The sequence below is a fragment of the Herpailurus yagouaroundi genome, unplaced genomic scaffold (genome assembly GCF_014898765.1).
Source record: "Herpailurus yagouaroundi ecotype Mexico unplaced genomic scaffold, PumYag 428, whole genome shotgun sequence".
Taxonomy (NCBI): Eukaryota; Metazoa; Chordata; class Mammalia; order Carnivora; family Felidae; genus Herpailurus; species Herpailurus yagouaroundi.
In genome coordinates, this window is record NW_024412645.1 from 6,420,418 (window position 1) to 6,438,058 (window position 17,641).

Sequence of the window (17,641 nt, forward strand, 5' to 3'; positions counted from 1 at the left end):
TCACCCACCCTCCCCTCCCTACCACCCCCCATCAACCCTCAGTTTGTTCTCAGTTTTTAAGAGTCTCATGCTTTGGCTCTCTCCCTCTCTAATCTCTTTTTTTTTCTTCCCCTCCCCCATGGAACTTCTGTTAAGTTTCTCAGGATCCACATAAGAGTGAAAACATATGGTATCTGTCTTTCTCTGTATCAGCTATTTTAAAGACATTCAAGGACTTCACAGAGCTCATAGTTAAAGAACTAAACTATAGTACAAGAATTGTGCCTCTCCAAGTGGAGAGTAACAATAAAAAGATACAAATTATAAAAGAGAACCAATAGAACTTCTGGAGTTGAAAAGAATAAAATGTCACCAGAGAGGCTTGAATTGATTTTCTGGGGCTGCTGTGGCAAATTACTATACACACTATGTGGCTTTAAACAACGGAAATTTCCTGTGTTATGCTGCTGTGTGAAAAGCTAGAAGTCTGAACTCAAGCTGTAGGCTGGGAAAGAGGTGGGGAATTATCCCTCTTCACCACTATCTTGCTTTCGGTATTTTTCTGGAAACCCATGGCTTCCCTTGGCTTATATCTGCAGTTCTTCTATCTCTGCCTCAGGCAGCACATGACATGGCCCTTGCCCCTCTGTCTGTGTCCAAACCTCCCTGCTCTGGTAAGGACAACAGCCTTTGCATTAGAGCCAGCCCCAATCCAGGGTTGATGATATCTGGAAAGACCTTACTTCTACTTTCACAAGTACTGGGGGTTAGAGCTCTGATACTTAATTTGGGATGGGATACAGTTAAATGCACAACAGACCTGAACAGCAGATTTGAGCAAGAGGAAGACAGAACCAGCAAATTTGAAGGTAGGAAAATTGAAATCCAGTCTGATTGACAGCAAGTTAAGAAAAATAAAAGTGGGGGGGGGGTGGATGAACAAAGCCCCAAAGACCTGTGTAATACTATCAAGCATACTAACACACTAACTAACTGAGAAAGAGAGAGTCCCAGAAAGACATAAAAGAGAGAAAGGACAGGGAGAATATGCAAAGTAATAAGAACAAAAATCTCACTGAATTTGATGAAAACATTAATCAAATATTCAAGAAGTTCAATGAACACCAAGTGGGATAAACTCACATCCCACTAAAATGGTTCAAGGCCACAGACAAAGGATTGTGAAAACAATACAAGAAAAGTGATTAATTATGTATAGAGTGTCCTCAGTAGGTTTAATGGCAAATTTTCATCAGAAACCACAGAGGCCAGAAAGCAGTGGGATATCTACTGAAAGTGCTAAAAGACAAAACCTGTGCACAAGAATTCTGTATCTATCCAGGATGTCCTTCAGCGATGGAAGAAGACATTAAGACATTCCCAGGTAAACAAAATCTGAAAGAATCCATTGCTATCACCAGCCCTACAAGAAACCCTAAGTCCTGGGGCACCTGGGTGGATCATTCCATTTCATATCTGACTCTTGATTTTGGCTTAGGTCACGATCTCATGGTTTGTGAGTTCAAGCCCTATATCGGGCTCCACATTGATAGTGTGGAGCCTGCTTAGGATTCTTTCTCTCTCTTTGCCCCTCCCCTGCTAATGCGTTATCTCTTTCTCAAAATAAATAATAAACTTACAAAAAAAAAAGAAATGCTGAGTCCTTCCATCTAAAATGCAAAGGCATTTATTTCTACATGAAGAAATAGTTACATAGGTAAATATAAAAAGTACAAATGTATAAGTGTATAAGCACATAAACTATATATAGCCTAAGTATATAAATAATAGACTTTCTTCTAATTTAAAACTGTGAAGTTAATATTATACATATATATAAATTGCATATATTATAAATACAGAAAATGTAAATATATATGTTAATGAGCACAGACTGTATAAAGAGGTAATTTGAGTGAAAATAATGGCAAAAAGAGAGGACATCAATTAGATATATTAAGAGTCAAGTCTCTGGGGCGCCTGGGTGGCGCAGTCGGTTAAGCGTCCGACTTCAGCCAGGTCACGATCTCGCGGTCCGTGAGTTCGAGCCCCGCGTCGGGCTCTGGGCTGATGGCTCAGAGCCTGGAGCCTGTTTCCGATTCTGTGTCTCCCTCTCTCTCTGCCCCTCCCCTGTTCATGCTCTGTCTCTCTCTGTCCCAAAAATAAATAAATGTTGAAAAAAAAAATTAAAAAAAAAAAAAAAAAAGAGTCAAGTCTCTAGGGGTGCCTGGGTGTTCAGACAGATGAGCGTCTGGCTCTTGATTTCAGCTCAAGTCATGATCTCAGCGTCAGGGGATCAAGCCCAGAGTCCACAATCAGTGCAGAACCTGCTTGAGACTCTCTCTCTCTCTCTCTCTCTCTCTCTGCTCCACACCCCCACTCATGCTCTCTCTCCCTCTAAAATAAGTAAGTGAAAAAAAAAAATTTAAATGGGTCAAATGTCTGTATGCCATTGAAATTAATCTGGTATGAATCCAATTAGAATGTTGGAAATTAAGACATTAGTTGTAATCTCCAGTGAAACTACTAAGTATTCCCTGAATATATAGTAAAAGAAACAACATGGGAATTTAGTTGGTACACTAGAAAATAACACAGAAGAAAGCAGGAATGGAGGAATATTAAAACAAGAAGATATAACATATACAGAAATAATGAAACAAACAATAGATTTCGATGCTACCTGATGAGTACTTAAGGGCACATGGAGTTTACATCCAATTAAGAGGCAGATATTGACAGAATGGGTAGAAAACAACAATCTCTCTCTACGCCATCTACAGGAGAGTCATGCTTTAAACCTAAGACACAAAGGCATTGAAAGTAAAAAGGATGGAAAATATATACCAAGCAAATAGTAATCAAGAGAACTAGACTGGCTTTGTGAAGACAAATAAGCTTTATGACAGTTTTTTTCTAGAGACAAAGAAGGACATGGTACAGTGACAAAGTGTCCATCCTTCAAAGAGATCATTGTAAACATTTTGCACTCAAAAGGAGAGCGTCAAAGTACATGGAACTGACAATTAAAAGGAGAAACTGATCTCTCAACAATAAAACTAGGAGACTTCAATATTGCACTTCTAATAGTGAAGAAAACCTGTTAATTCTGGTGATGCTCATGAATGGACTGTGGGGTGGGCAGAGAAGGGGCTGGGACCTATATTTTATGGTTCAGGGCATTGACATTTAGAGAGATTAAGTGGCTCACTCAGAATCACAGCACTGATGACTTATGGTTCAGAGGCAGGGGATACAGACAATTCCCTGAGGACAGAGATCTCTGATCACCTGGATAGGAGATCATGCCCTGCATACTGAAACCAAGCCCTTTCCTCACTCCCTGGCCCACATCCTTTGGCCGCAAGGTTGCTGCAGGGAGACAGCTGGCTCCCTAAGGAGGTGCTGGCCCAAGAGAATGGCCCAAAACCCAACCCAACTCCTGCCTCTCTATTTCAATCCCTGACCCAGAAAACAATGCCTTTTCCCCCTGATGGATGGGGCCTGGGGAGGTGTGAGAATGAAAAACACATCCCCATCTCCCCATCCCGTGCCCCCCAGTACTTAATGCTACTAGCTGCCTTGCTGGTGGCCAGGTGACCACCCTGAATGACCACTGGTCTGTTTGACTCCCAAATGTCTCAGAACCCAGAACATTCCAAACCAACTGCCCACAGGAAAGTTGCCCAGTGAATTAGCGTCATCTTCAACTGACCAAACCTGGGTGATGAGCAGTTGACAGTAGCTAGGAAAGGGGTCTGCTAGGTTGGTGCTGTGGAAGATAAAGTCTAGAGGCCCCAGTGTCTCCCTGATGAACAATCTGACCCACCATCTGAGCAGCCTGGATAAAGGCATGGCTAGGAGCGGGCAGGGGCTCCCTGCCTCTGAGTGTACACCTTCCCTGCTCCTTTCATCCTCACCAACATCCAGTCTCCACTGTACAAACTACCCTTACTCCTCTTGAATCTACTTACTGATTTTATACCCACACTACCTTCTTCAATGGAGTCGTCATTCATTGGGGTGTTATTTGTGGCTCGACCCTGTTGTTTGGAAAGTTGTCCATCTTGATGCTGCTGAAGCACTGCTGGGGAAAGCCAGGAGATTGTCTTGAGCACAGATGCCTTTCTTGTGAGTCCTGTGTTTGAATCACTTAGGATCCTCTCTTTTTGTAATCTGAGCCATGATCCTAGAAAATACACTAAAAAGGGAGAGAACTGTTAATATGCACCTGGAATATTCATGCATCCCTAGGTCACACTCCCATTCTCCTTGTTCACCAGTGACTGGGGAGCCAGCTGAGTCTGAGCTGGGCTTAGAAGAGGGGTATTGCGATGTGGTATGCACTTACCACCCCCAGCAGACTTGTGCCTAGGGACCTGACATTAGATGAGACCATGTAGAAAGGACAATACAGAGGACAGTGACAGAGAGCCTGGGAGCTGGTGCCTGATAACCTGTATCAGATCATACTAGAAACCACACATACTTGGGAAAGTTACCTAACCCCTCTGACCTCAGTTCCCTGTTCTGTGATATGGGACCTACTTACTAGTATTATAAAGCTTACTAGAAGAAAATCCAAATAATTCCTAAGGAAAATGATTGGGACCTCCTAAGTGCTCCATATGTGACCCGATATTACATGCCTGGAAGAACAAGCAAGAAATGTAGGAGTGGTTGCCTGCAGAGAGGAAACCTGGATGGCCACAGGGCAAGGGTGGGTGGAAGGTAACCTTTCCGCCTTAATGTGGGCATGAGGCTTTCCTGGTCATGGAGAATATCTGCCATCATCTCCTGTGATCCCCATCAGACTCCATGGAATGCACAGGGCAGGGCATTAACCCATATTTTGTAGTTCATGACACTGAAATTCAGAGATTTTAAGCAACTAGAGTGAAGAAGCTGATGACAGGACAGTCTGGGACAGGAATGTAGTTGGTTTCTAGGGACAGAGATCCCAGAGCCCCCAGAGTTCTCTAGCTCCTGTTTTCCCTCTGATCCCCAAACTCTCCTGCCGTGAAATTCCAAAGGGAGCACATGCCTGCCTCAGCCTCCACCCATAGGTTTCGATCCCTGACCCAAAAGCAACGTCACTTTCCGAAAAGGAAGTCCCTTGAAGGGTCAGGGTGTCCCCTCTATGACTCTCCTCCTGCAGCATCTTCACACATCAGCTGTCCAATGTGAGCTCCTGGGCATCTGACTAGTGGTCTACATGCCCCCATGCAGCTCAGAACGTGGGCATTTCCAAGCCCACTACCCACATGACAGCTCTCTAGTGAATGAGCTTGGTCTTCAACAACCAACCCCGGATGAACAGCACTGATTAATGAGGGCATGACTTGCTGGGCTGGTGTTTGGTGCTTTAATGGATGAAGCTGGCATGTCCCCCACTGCCTACTGACCACTAATGTGAGCAACTGTCAGAGCAGCCTGGCTGAGGGAGGGCAGGGGCTGCACTGGCTCTGAGTGTGCAACTTACCTACTTCCCTATGTGACAAAATCTCTCCAGACTCCTTGTCCTTCTCTGGCCCTGGCAGTGGAAGGGGACAGAGTCCCACGTCCTCTTAAAGGGTCCCCTCCACAGCCACAGCCTGTGACACCCACCCCAGGGCTCTCCCTGAGAGTCACTCAGATTCTCCTTCCCTCTGTCATCAAATATTTATTCCACCAACCCAATGGCACTGTCCCTTCTCACCACCCCTGGGGCAACACACAAAGTGCCACTGACCCTGTCCGCATCCACCCATTGGAACCCCACTGTGAGATCTCAATTTGCTTCCCAAATCTCCAGATTTATGCTGTATGGTTTTGGATTTTGACATCTACATCCAGGAGAGTTGACCTGTGTGCCCCCCTTTCCTGTCATGCCTACTGCTGGGGTGGCATCAATTTTCTTCTGATCCAATGAAAGCAATGTGGGCATATTCCCTCTGTATCTGTTCTCTGGAAGAGTGTGTATTTCCGTGTCTGGATGGAAATGTCTCTGGAAGAGACAGGCATTTCCATCTTCAATGTTTGTTTGAAATTAAAGGAAGCCACCTGGGCTTGAAGTGTGCTTCATGTGAAAATTTATTTCTTATATTGCCTTTTTTTAATGGCTGCTTTATCTATTGTATGTATAGTGCACACATCTTAAGTACAGCTTTATGGTTTCTTATAAACATATCTGCTGCGAATCCTAGTTCCACATACAGAATGGCTCTAGCACCCTGGCAGCCTCCTGTAGAAGGAGATAAAAATAATTGCTAACTTATTAGGTTAAGGAATGAAATCGGTTACCATGTATTTCCCAAGCATGATGATTATACATAATTAGGGCACAAAAGAGTGTGGTGGCACCCTGGGAAGGTAGTGGAACAAACTGGAGAGCTGGGAGGATCCAATTTCCACTGTGCAGGCATGGGGGCAGGGCAAAGAAGCTGGAAGACGTTTCTCAGAAGCATTTGTCTGAATCCCCTTACTTGGCAATGAGAAAGAATGAAATCTAGCCATTTATAGCAACGTGGATGGAACTGGAGGGTATTATGCTAAGTGAAATAAGTCAGGCAGAGAAAGACAGATACCATATGTTTTCACTCATATGTGGATCCTGAGAAACTTAATAGAGAACCATGGGGGGAGTGGAAGGGGGGGGGGGAAAGTTACAGAGAGGGAGGAAGGCAAACCATAAGAGACTCTTAAATACTGAGAACAAACGGAGGGTGGAGGGCGCCGGGCGCGGGGGCGCGGGGAAAGTGGGTGATGGGCAGGGAGGAGGGCACCTGTTGGGATGAGCACTGGGTGTTGTATGGAAAGCATTTTGACAATAAATTATATTTAATATAAAGAAAAGAAAAAATAAAAAAAACCCTAAAAATCTATTTTAAAAAAAGAGAGAGAAGCATTTGTCTTTCACAGAGGGAAAATCACCGCTACAGAGTGTGGTGCCCACGGTAATTCAGCTTCTGCTACCTATGCATCATGTGCTTTTGTGTGTTTTATTTTACATGAAAATGACTTCAAGGGGCGCCTGGGTGGCGCAGTCGGTTAAGCGTCCGACTTCAGCCAGGTCACGATCTCGCGGTCCGTGAGTTCGAGCCCCGCGTCGGGCTCTGGGCTGATGGCTCGGAGCCTGTTTCCGATTCTGTGTCTCCCTCTCTCTCTGCCCCTCCCCCGTTCATGCTCTGTCTCTCTCTGTCCCAAAAGTAAATAAACGTTGGGAAAAAAAAATTAAAAAAAAAATGACTTCAAGATAAAGCAGGCAAAAGATACATTTTTCTTGATGTAAAATCCTCCAGAATTAACTATAAAACATATCTCTGCAACTAAGGCAGAATCTATACAATTCACATGCTCAGAGGCTGGCACTGAGTTAGCGGGTAGCCCTTCGTCCATGACCTCCTGTCTTCTTTTTAAGCTTCTAGACACTTAGGTGCTCTGAGACCCCAGCCGACACTTGCTTAGTGCTTCCTTCACAGGTGTCAAAGCAGCAGCAAACATGGGTACCCTATTCCCTGCAGAAGCACAGAGGTGGAGGGAGGAGGGGTGCCTGGGGTGGGTGTGTGGGACCCCAAAGATTCCTCCAGTCTTGGAAGGTGACCTTGGGCCAAGACACCGCCAGGGGCCTGTTTGGGGTTCTTGGCTAAGGGGATTGTCGTTGGCTGACAGTGTTAAGTGTCCTCCAGGAGAGATTTAACCTGGGCATGTGGCTGTGCAGCCCTCAAGCGTCTGGTCCCTTGAACAGAGTATTGGAGCAGAAGAAAGGGGAGGCTCCGGACTGCAGGAGGAAAATCCCGAGTCCCACCCCTGGCCTGTGAGGAGCAGGAGGTCTGATGACACAGGGCTGGAGGGGGAGAGGTGATGATGTCCCCTCATCCACCTGTGATAGGGCCTAGCATGACACCTGCACCATCGAAGTGACACTTAGAGGGCTTCCCTTTTCTTCCTCAGTATCTTTTCTCCCCATTACATCCAAATGCCTGACATGTGCCTTTCCATTTAAAGAAGCTTATGATGAGGTAGTTAAAAAATAATAATCTTTATGGCTTAATGTGTTTCAGTGCAAAAAGGCTACAGAAGACACTACTGTCTAAGATGTAATGAAACCTTAAAAAAATAAAAATAAAAATAACACAAATGGAATTAAACCAGTTATATTTGAATTAATTTAAAAAATTGGAAAATAAAAGAAACATAAGCAATTTGCAATTCAACTCCTTACAAATTCCCTAATGGACACTGCACTGAATTTCCCTTCATTTCCATGTGTGTGTTGATTTTTACATATATATATATATATATATATATATATATATTAGAACAAAAAATTATAGAACCCCAGTTTGAGGTGATCCAGGCTGTCCACCGGGCTCCGCAGAAGCTGACAGACCCCAAGGGCTTGGGCTACTCCCAGCCTGGGCTGGAGGCTGCGGTGGCCCCTACTTGATGCCCAGGCTGCTGTGTGGTCACGGGTCTGCAGATCTGGACCTGGGGAGCTGCCCTGCTTGCATGCCAGGGAGTGCAGGGCCTCTGCCTTCACTTTCCCCAGGAGGCCTGACTTGGGCAGAGTCAGGGCCATGCACCCCTGGAAATATGGAGCAGGTATCCGTTTCCAGGAGAGATGTGCTCAGGGCATCCCTCCCCTTTCCTGCGCTGGTTGTTACCACCCTCCTGTCTCTCCCTTGCACGATCACGTGCAATATGGCCGCCACGGGGCTCCCTTCCCTTTGTTTGCCTTTCCCAAAGGGCCAAGAGAAAGTCAGGGAAGCCATGGAGATGTGGGCCCTTATTTGCCTTCTGCTTTTGCTCCCGCCCTCTCCACATTCCACATTTCCTCTTATTCTTCCACTTTATTGCCTCTCACCTTCTTCACCCACCCCCCTCTTGAGCCTGGGGGAAGAGACTTTCTGACCCCTGCCAGCTGGTGAGAAGAGAAGGATCGAGCCCATCCAGAGCACCATGCCCTTCCCCGGGGCAGGAGACCACCAGTTGCGCGGTTCCTGGAACCCCCAGTCTTCTGGGGGAGCCTCTCAGGCAGGTGGGCCCATCCATCCTCCGCCCCCACCCTGCTCCCAGTCCACCACTCAGGGTGGCTGAGCAGGATCCAGGAGTGCAGACTCAGGTGTGGACCCAAGGCGCTGCTCAGAAAGCGGGTGAGGGGGTGGCGGGAGATCTTATAGACACTGGAGATGTGAGGATGTCCTGTGCCTGGACAGGACCAGGTTCTTCAGGATGAGAATCATTCAAAGAGGGAGTGGTGAAGAGCCACAGAAGAAGGAGCTTAAGGATGGGAATGCAAGAAAGTGAAGGACATGACAGAGGAAAGAAATTAGGTGCAGGATTTTGCTCCCTTTTTCTGAGTCTTCATAATCTGCAATTAATCTTTGGCATGGACCATGGCAGCTGTGGCCCGGAAGGGGTGGCCTTGGGAAAGGACAGGGGACAGTGAGAACTCATACTCACTGCTCCTGGCAGGATAAGGGCTGATCTCAGGCCCCATTCTGACCTCAGCTCTGCACTCCTCCCTGGGGCCATGATGAGGGACTGGGTCTCTGATCTCCAATGTGCTTTTCCAGCCCTCATATTCCGTAATTGTGGCCTGGAATGAACGCTGGTGTCATCTTGTCCTTCTTAGAAGGCAGCCGCTGTCTCCATGCATTTCTGTGCGTGACGTTGCCTTCCTCAGTACTCACAACCTGCTGCTTCCCTTCTATCTCCCGTGATCAGTGTCCTTTCCCTTCTCCTGTCACCTCCACCGACCAGACTGTTGTGTCATATGGGTGGAGGGGGGGAATGATCACCGATATACAGCCAGCCTCCCTAACCAATCAGTTGATCAAGTAACCAATGCAGCCAACCCCCCTGGGATACCTGCCACAGGCCTGGGGTTGTGCTGGGCCCTGTCAGAGGGAATGGCAACCACTGCCACACACAGAGTGTCTGTCCTGTGCCTGGGGCGACCTTAGGTACTTGGAGATACTTAATCCTCAGAACAACCCTGTACCTTTCCTAGCCCCTAAGAGGATAAACATGAAATTAAAAGTACTTGGTCCAAATTCCCCTAATCCACAAGCAGCATGATAGGGGTTCTATAGTAGGTAAAGCCACATGAACACTGTACCTGCCAGCCTTTGCCTGAGCCCTGGAAAGACTGGGGGGAGACCCCGGGCAGGCCTGAACGGAGGTCACAGGATGGGTCAGGACCGTGTGGCTGGAGCCGCAGGTTGTGACAGGGGCAGGGACTCCTGTCTGCTGCTCGGAGTCTCTGGGCCTGGTCAGTCCCAGGGGAGAGTTCAGTGGGGCCGTTAGAGCCAGTGTGTGTGGCCAGCCCAGCAGCCGTCACACAGGCTTCTAGAATTCCCGCCAACCAGGGAGGGTCTCAGGGCAGCTGCACACAGGCCTCTCTCACATGGACTCACATGTGCAGGATTTATTCTGATCCTGAGAGAAATGTGCTCCAGGGTGCACCTCCCACCTCACTTCTGCAGGAGGCTGAGAGGGTACATTTTCTGTGATGCCCACTCCGGGAGCATCCTTTCACCCAGGGGCAAGGCTGAGGGTGTCCCATGCAGGTGCTGGTCTGAGACCTGAAGGTGCAGAGAGAGAGGGTCCCCACATCCCCAGCCTCCGGCTCACATGGTAGCACTTGGTCTCCAGGTCAAGTGTGTGACAGTGTGTCTCCCCAGACTTCTTCTGTCACAGGTCATACCAAACCCAATGTAGTAACTTCCCTGTTCAGTTTGCAAAATGTGCAAACCAAATGTAATTGAGGCTTTGATGCTCGGTGGAGAAGCAGAAAAGAGCTGGTCTTGGGGGAAAGATAATCTTGAAGAGCAAAACACACTTGAAGCCCATACACATAGTATCTCCTACTGTTATGATGCTGACACATGAAAAACAAAACAAAACAAACCTTCACATATATTTCCTCCTTCTCTCGGATTTCATACCCCATTCCTCAGTCTCCAAAGCAGCAGGGATATTCAACTGCTTGAATGTTTAACTGCATTTACTTTAATTAACTTAAGCATAAGCAGGCACATCTGATCAGTGGCTGCTCCCCTGGATAGCGCAGTTAGGGACACTGGTGTATGGATTTCTGTAGAATATTGTCACGGTGATGCACGACATTATGCATTTGTGAAAATTTATAGAATGTCAAAGCACAAAGAGTGAATTTCAATGGAAGCTGTGGACTTTAATTTAATGAAAATGTGCCATTATGATTTTGCTAGTTATACCAAAGGTACTACACTCGTGTTAGATGTTATCAGCTGGGGAAACTGGAGGGGTAGAATATGGGAACTTTCTACATTATCTGTTCAACTCTTACATTCATCTAAACCTCCTGTTCTAAATAATGCCTATTAAGGTTCTTAAAAATCTGTAAACACTGTTTTAGGAAGAGATCTGTTAGAGCCAATGTTCACAAATCAGCTAAAGGTCTATACAACAGCTAGAGATGTTGTTTAGTGTAAAACGTGTGCCCAATCTTGAGTTAGAAATGTATCTTGACTTCTATACAGTTACAGCACAACTGATTGCCTTGATCATCCCCCTTTGCATACAGAAGAATATGGTTTAAATTTTTATGGTTTTCTATTAAATATGGGCCACTGACTAAAGTAGAATCCTTCTTCTTGAATGAACTTAATGAGTGAATTTCCACAATACCTCAATGGGGTCATTTATAGAGTACCCCCTGTTGTTTGCCAGATGTGGAGTTTTCTGAAGCACTGCCTGGTGCCAGTTGATATTCTTGACCTCAGGGGAACATTTCTTCTTCTTCATCCTTGAAACAAGATCCTGGGAAATGCATTGCAATAGAGAGAACTGCTGACACCTTGCTGTAGAAGTCCATAGGGAAATTAGTGATAATGTATTCACAATCAATCTTTTGATTCCATTATTCGCCAGCTGACCAGCAGAGCCTTGTGAAGCCAAGTTGGACTTCTAGAGATCTTGCAACTGGGTGTACACTTCGAACACCCAACAGACAGGTTTTGTGAGCAAATAGTTTTATTTCCCTGAGGCATTATAGAAGCACAGCAAGTACATAGTCCATGACTGAAGGCCTGGGTCAAAACTCTGCTTAGAAGCTCCATGTACCTGAGAAAGTTGTATAGACCCCTCTGTGACTTGTTTCTCTGTTCTGAGATATTGAAATGTTAATAGGGCCTAATTTTTAGTATTAAGTTGTGAGCTCAAAATGATTAAACACAAGTAAAGTCTTCAGAAAAATAAGTGGCTGGTGTTTCATAACTACCCTAGATGTTCAATCACTAAATAAGGTAGACACTTGGTAGTGGTTGAATCCAGAGAGGTGTTGTGGATGGCTCCACAACAGGGGAGGATATAAGCTTCCTGTTAGCCTTTATATGGAGAGATGCTTACAGCTCAAAGAGAATATCTGTGATCTCCTGTGGTTTCTGTGTCAGCCCTGTTGAGGTGGGAGGCGGCAGAGCAGGGCCTATCATCTGTATTTTACAGTGGGGGCATTCAGATTTAGAGAGAAAAAGTGACTCACCAAAAGTCACTAAACTGTTTAGTTGGGTGTTCAAGACAGAAATTTAGCTGGTTCCCTGGAGAGAGAGATCACTGAACACCTGAAATCATGCCCTGCACCCCTAACCAGGGGCCCCTCAGTCTCTTCCTCAAATCCTCCTGCCCCATTTTCTGTGAAGGAGACAGTTGATGCCTTGGAGGAGGTGCCTGAGCCAAGAGAAAAACCCAGATCCTAACTCAGTTTCCCATCTCTAGGTTTCAATCCTGGACCCAAAACACGATGCAGTTGCCCCCAAGTGAAGCCCCTCTGAAGGATGAGGGGAAGCCCAATGTGGGCCATCCTTCCCCGGCATCTTCACACAATCAGCCATCTCACATGGTGCCTTCCAGGTGACCAGTTGAACACCCTCACTGAGCAGGGTTGTTTGGCTCCCAAGCTGACTCAGAAGCCAAGACATTCCAAACCAATGGTCACATGATGGCTCTACTAAGAATTAGCTTCCCTTCAACTGACCAGCTCTGGATGAGCAGGTATTGTGAAGTAATTGGGAGAGTGGCCACCTGGGCTAGTGCTTTGGTGGCTTCATAAATTGTCTGTGGCCTTCCATGTCTCACTGGCTATTGATTGAAGTGTCTAAGCTGCATGGACTAAGCCTAGACTTGGCTGAGAATGAACACAGGGCTGTTCTGGCTCTGAGTATCCACTTTCCCTGCTCCTTCCTTCATCCCCCAGATCCAGTTTCTACAGACTCGTTATCCTTTTGATGAGTCTAGACCCCTTTGTGGCAGGGGACAGAGCCTTATCTCCTCTGGGAGTGCCTTCCCCATAACCACATCTTGGAGACCCCCTCCCCAGGACACTACTTGAGGATCACCAGACATATTTTCCTACTTTCTTTTTCTTTCAGGTAGCATCTATACTGATAATTTCCAATCTTTCTGACCTAGGATGGCCTCGATTCAATTTTAAAATCTCTAGCCCACACCATCTCGACTTTCTTACTCAGCAGTTCCACATGGTTGTTTCAGAACTTGGTCTCAATGTTTCCAAAGCTGAACACCAAGACCACAGAACTTCTGGAACCAGATGCTTGCTGGAGAAGTCTAGGGAGTTGAAGGGAATGGGAAAGTTATGCATTTCCAGAACCACCCAAATCAGGAAAATACCAGTGTAAGGAGTACTTGAGCTAGAAGCAGACTTCAGTGGGTCCCCAGCAGGGTGGGCCCAGCACTCTTGACTTAGCCCAGCTCCCTACCTGAACCATTCAGTGTTTTTTGACACTACTCAGTGTTGCTGTGGATACAAATAAAGACGAAACAAATGATAATAAGTACAGGTGATTTCTTCAAAATTTGCTAGAGCAAGGGAGTCAGCCACTATCCCTTGCCTTTGGGCAGACTCAGAGATGGACAGAAGTTAGAGAAACTTTGTAGAGACAGAATAATACAAGGCCTCAGTGATGCAGGAGACTATTGGCGTAAGGAAGCTATGGTGAGTGTTCTAGAAGAAGGGCATCCTATATCATTGTTAGGGGTGCATCTGTGGTTTTATCTGCTGGTCTTAAGTTGCAAGTGAGGACAAAATTCAGGGATACTCGCAGTGGCAAATCAAGTCTTGGCCATTTGGGGCCAGTCAATTCAATACAGAGGTTATTATTTAGCTTCCGGGGCTGTTTGCTCGAGAGAGCGGTCTGACACCTACACGTCTGACTTCTAGGTAATATGCCAAAACTGAAGAAAGTGGGTTGATTTCCTGGGCTGGTTGCTGCAGACCTCATGTCAGAGTCCTATTTTTATATATGGCCAGGCCACTGTTCTTTTGTATCTTCCATTCTCAGTCCCCCATTTTGGTTATGATCTCACTTTTGAGAGGTTGGCCCATTCAGAGAAAACCTGAGATCCCATACTTTGCTGCTGGACACTGTCAGCCATCTTCATAGTTAACTGTCTTGGAGGATGACCTTCATGACCAGTTTGTTCTCATCACAGCAGTCACCTGATGCGAGATCATTTTACATAAATGCATTTAAGACTCCAGATAGAATGCAATGGACCAGCAACATGACTGCTACGAAACAAAGAAACAAACAAGCAAGAACAAATAACAGTCCATGTTAGGGCCAAAATCATAACCTCTATGAAACAAACAAACAAAAAAACTAGAACAATTAATACTCCATGTTAGGTGCTTCAAAACCAGGAACTCCTATGGCCTAACCCAGGCCAAGAGAACAAATCCCATAAGCCCCGAGGGTCAGCCTTGAATCCAAACAGCTTTTTCTCAAGCACTTTATACCCTATTTTGCCTACCTGACTTTATTGGTCCAAGCACAAAAAGTGTTAGCAATGGCACAGATGCCACCATGACTAGCCAACAAGAAATCTAGGGCAACGTCACGTTGGCATACTACTCATGCCAACTGGTTGAGACTGGTGTGTATTCCAAACAGGGCATAGATTTTATTATCTAAATTTTGCCAAAATTCAAGATAGGTTTCTTTTTTAAATGTTTATTTATTTTTGAGGAAAGAGACAGAGCACGTGAGAGTGGGGGAGTGCAGAGATACAGGGGGACAGAGGATCTGAAGCAGGCTTCACGCTGTCAGCAATGATCCTGACACAGGGTTTGAACTCACAAACCATGAGATCATGACCTGAGCCAAAGTTGACACTTTACTGACTCAAGCACTCAGACGCCCTTTAGAGGCAGGTTTCTTACAGGTATGTTTTTGTTTGTTTGTTTTTAAGTAGACTTCACCCCCATCATGGAACCCAGCATGGGGCTTAAACTCACGACCCTGAGATCAAGGTCTGAGCTGAGATCAAGACTTGGACATTTAACTGACTGAACCACCCAGGTGCCCCTATAGACATCCATGCAATTTCCACCAAAGGGAGCATTGTCCTAATATTTTTCATAAGAACTAATTCCTCCAGTAGTGCACATATAATAATGACAATTGAAATATTGAAAAACTGAAATATTAAAAAATATGAGAAATGAAATGTGGCCTCATTTTGGAGCTCATATATGAGTTGGAATTTAAACCCTTGGTGATTCATTTCATTTGATGAAACCCATATTTCCCAGAAGTATTTACCATGGGGTCTGATGATGGATGGCATATCCAGCATTCAGGAAGACTGAGGGTGATGGCAACTGTTTGGGTCTCTTCTGGCCAACAATGTTTATAACTAGCATAAGGATTATAGTAAGAAAAAAGGAGGGGCGCCTGACTGACTCAGTCAGTAGAACACATGACTCTTGATCTTAGGGTTGCAAGTTCGAGCCCCACGTTGGGTGGAGATATTACTTTAAAAGAAAATCTTTTTTTTTTTAATTTTTTTTTTTAAATGGGCTGGGGGCCCACAGAGAGAGACAGAGCATGAACGGGGGAGGGTCAGAGAGAGAGGGAGACACAGAATTTGAAACAGGCTCCAGGCTCTGAGCTGTCAGCACAGAGCCCAACGTGGGGCTCCAACTCACGGACCGCAAGATCATGACCTGAGCTGAAGTCGGACGCTTAGCCGACTGAGCCACCCAGGCGCCCCGAAAAAAGAAAATCTTTTAAAAAAGAGAAAGAGAAAAGGAGTAAAGGGGTAATGATGGGTGGATGTCAACAAAGAATTTATGGAAAATGAGCAGAATTGTTTTAACTAAGCAGATGCAAAACAGAAAAAGAATTAGATGGGAGGTTTTGCCCAACATCTTGGGTGGAAGCTGCTCACTATCCACCACCATTTGCCTGATTTTAAAAAATATTTTACGTTTATTTATTTATTTTGAGAAAGAGAGAGAGATCATGGGAGGGACAGAGAGAAAGGAACAAAGATAATTCCAAGGAGGCTCTGCACTGTCCGCACAGAACCTGATGTAGGGTTCAAACCCACAGACCTGTGAGATCATCACCTGAAAACAAGACTCAGACGCTTACAAAACCAAGTCATCTGGGCATCCCCATTTGTCTGTTCTGAAAACCTTGGGTCAGCTGTCTGCTTACAGAAGATCTCCAAGAAACCTGTTTGAGGTCTCCCAGTTTGAATAGCCTTCTAATTCTGAATATACAAATATATATGCATATTTAATTACACACACACACACACACACACACACACACACACACACACACAGATACACATACACATGGTGAAATATGATGCCAAGGGTGAATCCCAGGAGTTTCACTGCTTTATTTAATTTAAACAGTACCTGATTGGGGCCCATTCCAATGACGTGTAAGAGCAGTTTTGCTCTGATGTCTGTTCCCACAGAAAAATCTCCAGTTGAAGATCATGAAGAAGCTTCTAGGAAGATGTTGAAGGAAGGCAGCCTTAAGCTGTTGGTGAAAAACTTGGGTATGAGTACAAGAGTTCTTTGCAATCTTTTGCCTTGTCTGTATGCAGTAGGGCAGTCTCATCTGGGTGGTGAAGTTCGCAGATACATGGGTCTTCCAGCTACTAAGGTATAGTGGGTTATCCAGTGTGTTCCCAAGGGAAGTGACTGGGTAGCCATAACTGCTTGTGTGTATTTGCACCAAGGGAGCTCACAGGTTTCTGAGAGTTTTTGCTAATCTTAACGGAAGGATGGAAGTGTTTCCCCCTCTTTAAATAGCTTATGTCTGAAATAATGAACTGTGTCTGGCAAAAATGTAATTTCTTTGGAAACTCAATTATTTCTCTCTTGCTAAGGTTGAGAGCAAGTAAATGGAAGCCCTTTTATAGGATTTTTTTTTTTGTGGGAGATCATTTACATATTGTATGAGAACTGAATTACAAGGGAAACTTAGGTTTTTTTTAAGTGTTGGTGGAGCACATGGGAAAAGTACATGGGGCATCGAAGTTCCTGGGCCATGGCCCTCCACTATGCTACTGTTCTTTCCAGGAGAGAGCAAAAAGTATTGACTCTCCTGGTCTAGAGAGACATTGAAAAAGGCAGAGCAAAGATCCATGATGCTGAAGCAAGTAGCTTTGAAGAATTGACAACAGGATGGTATTTGGGTTAGGTACTCCAGGGAAGAAAGAAATAACAATTTTGTTGATGACCCTGAGATCATGAACAAATCAGTATCCTCATTCATTTGGTGTCTTTACTGGCATAACAGGGATATTACAAACACTAGTAGAGGGTGTAGGAGGACTTTCAGATAAAAGGCTTTAAACTGCAAGTTTGATCCTT

At 45.3% G+C, this 17,641-nt stretch overlaps 1 protein-coding gene across 6 annotated transcripts in view; it reads right to left on the minus strand.

Moving 5' to 3' along the window:
• Positions 1 to 2,859: 2,859 nt before the first annotated feature.
• PRODH (proline dehydrogenase 1) overlaps positions 2,860 to 17,641 on the minus strand; it is a 73,492-nt gene continuing 58,710 nt past the window's right edge. For 2 of the 6 annotated variants that reach the window (XR_005787052.1, XR_005787057.1), the window contains 2 exons: positions 16,676 to 16,802; positions 10,864 to 14,533 (listed from right to left, as the gene is read on the minus strand). The gene's annotated coding sequence lies outside the window, so the exon portion shown is untranslated. Of the gene's footprint in view, positions 4,181 to 10,863; positions 14,534 to 16,675; positions 16,803 to 17,641 lie in introns of those variants that run through there. The other 4 variants (XR_005787053.1, XR_005787056.1, XR_005787055.1 and 1 more) reach the window with 4 other exon arrangements.